We start from the raw sequence: 2,442 nt of genomic DNA, 5'->3' as shown, positions 1-2,442 counted from the left end.
GCCCCACTCAGTGCTGGTCCCCTACTGTAACTCACACTCCCAGAGGGGCAGAGGGGACCTGTGCCCCCAGGGCAGGGGCTGTGTGCTGCCCACCGCAGGGTCAGGCTTCTGCCCTGCTGCCCTCCCGAGGCCTCCACAGCCCAGTGGGTGTGACCCAGCACTGCAAAGGGCCACGCAGGAAAGCTGCTTTTGCTGCAAACTCTGTGCTGCCCTGGCGACGTGTCCCCTGCACATGCATGGCTGCAGTAGAAGCAGTAGTATGGGGTTGTGTGCAGGGCGTACGCTGCCAGGGCAGCACAGAGCTTGCAAAGGCAAGCAACTTTCATGCACAGCCCCACTGTTCTTTGCAGCACTGGGTCATGCCTACTGGGTTGATGAGGCCCTGGGGGAAGGCAGCATTGTGGGAGTCCAAGCCCACAGCAGGTAGCCTACACCCGTGCCCTGTGCACAGATCTGGGGGGCATGGGTCCCCCCACTTCCTGGGAATGCATGCAACAGCAGGGAGCCGGCTCCCCCTTGCCCTCCAGACAAGCCTGCTGTGGCCCAATCCCACTCCCTACCAGGGCCCTACAGCTGCACATTGAGGCCCCGGGCCCAAAACCCTAGACACTGCCCAGCCCCAGCCCCTTCCCAACTCCTTCGCTCCCTCCCTCCCTCCCTATGGGGGCCTCAATAACCACCTTAATTCATCCATGCATTTTCAAAGATGATGGCCAATGGCTCTGCAATCACATCAACTAACTCCCTCAGGACCCTTGGGTGCATCCCATCCAGCCCTGTGGACTTGTATACATGCCGCTTTTTTAAGTAGCCCTGGCCTAACCTGTTCTTTCAGCACAGAGGGCTCCTAACCTCCTCCCCAAACTGTGCTGCCCGGCAGGAATGTAAATATGGTCTTGACAAATCCCTACTACTATGGCCTGAAGCAGATGAGCAGAAGGAACACTAACAGAGAAGCGGACTTGGAAGCAGTCCCAGATCATGATATACGTACATCTACACCTGTCACAGGCAGTAAAAAAAAAACAAACAAACCTCAAGGATCAGTTGAGCTACTTGGCACTTTGTTTTGCCTAGGGAGGGGCATCTGGGGCACAAAGGCTAAGTACAGACAATCAAGAAGCCTGAGGTGGAATTGATCAAACCTTTGTGGGTTTCTCTAAGCTGCAAAGAACAGATCGGGAAGGAACAGAACGGACACCCTCCCAACTGGGATGTGGGGGAGGAAGGGAACAGGGCTGCCTGCGCTAGCAGGCTGGGGGTGCTCCTATGTACCACTCAGGATGCCAGGCACTGCCAAAGGCACCAGAACCCAGCCAATAGGCAGGCTATGCCCGACTGCCTACTGGCCACACACCCCAACCCCCCATCAGCTGCAGAAGAGTAGAGCCAGCAGAGACTCTTTCCAGCCCTGCCCCCCCAGCCGGCCAATCAGCAGTGGGAAAAACCAGGCCCCTGCCCCCCCGCAGTTGTGGCTAAACAGGGCCCTCCACTTTCCCCCACCCCTAAGTACTGGGAGGGAGCAGGAGAAAGCAGTCAATGGGAGAAATCAGAGAACTCAGTGTATCCTGGGATGCAGGGGACTGTGACATAATTCAAGCCAGGAGAGGATCTGGTGGACAAGTTTGATAGACTGGTCTAACCTAAGCAGATTAAAATCTAATACTGCATTTATCTAGGTCTAGTTTAAACTGGTTCAGCCATTTTGAAACTAGTCCATGTGCACCAAACTTCTTTTCTGTAACAGGGTTAGACTGGTTTTGTCACCAGGGAGCCAGGTTTTCTGTTCACTGTGGAAAAGTGTGGATTTTCTCCTCTAATGGAAAAAAAAACAAAGATTTTCTACTTTAAAGGAAAAAAATGCAGAAGTGGCAGGTTCCCCTTGCAGGCGGGCAGTTCCAGCCTGCAAGGGGCTGCTTGGGGCCAGGGGAAGCCACATGCAATCACTGGCAGGGGTGCCACACGCACGTGCAAGCACACACATGCACATGGCAGCCAAGCTGCATGGAAAGCAGCTCTCAAAGCTCCCTCCAGGTAAATTGATGGGGGGTGGGGAAGGCAGATTAAAAGTCCCACAGCAAGGGAGGGAGTAGGGTAGGGCTGGGGGTGCTGCCCAACCAGGCCATGCATGGGGCCCAGGACTGGCCTGGGATTGTGGGGCCTGCCTGGGGGAGCAGGATGGAGCCACAAGCAGCTCTTCCAGGGGCCTATGGGGGCACTGACTGTGCTGCACACAACCCTGGGGAGGGAGGCTTGGGCACATGGCCCCAGATTTGTGCACAGGGTGGGGGCAGATGCAGACTTCCTGCAGCAGGCAGCCCATTCCCTGCCCCTCCCCAAACAGGCTCCACTCTGGCTGTGTCACCCACAGGGGGGGCGGGGGGGGGGAAGCTGGGCTCTATGCTCCGCTCCAGCCACAGCAGCTGCTTTTTCCTACAGGCA

The sequence above is a fragment of the Crocodylus porosus genome, unplaced genomic scaffold (genome assembly GCF_001723895.1).
Source record: "Crocodylus porosus isolate Cpor-Errol unplaced genomic scaffold, CroPor_comp1, whole genome shotgun sequence".
Classification (NCBI taxonomy): domain Eukaryota; kingdom Metazoa; phylum Chordata; order Crocodylia; family Crocodylidae; genus Crocodylus; species Crocodylus porosus.
This window is presented reverse-complemented; position numbering follows the sequence as displayed.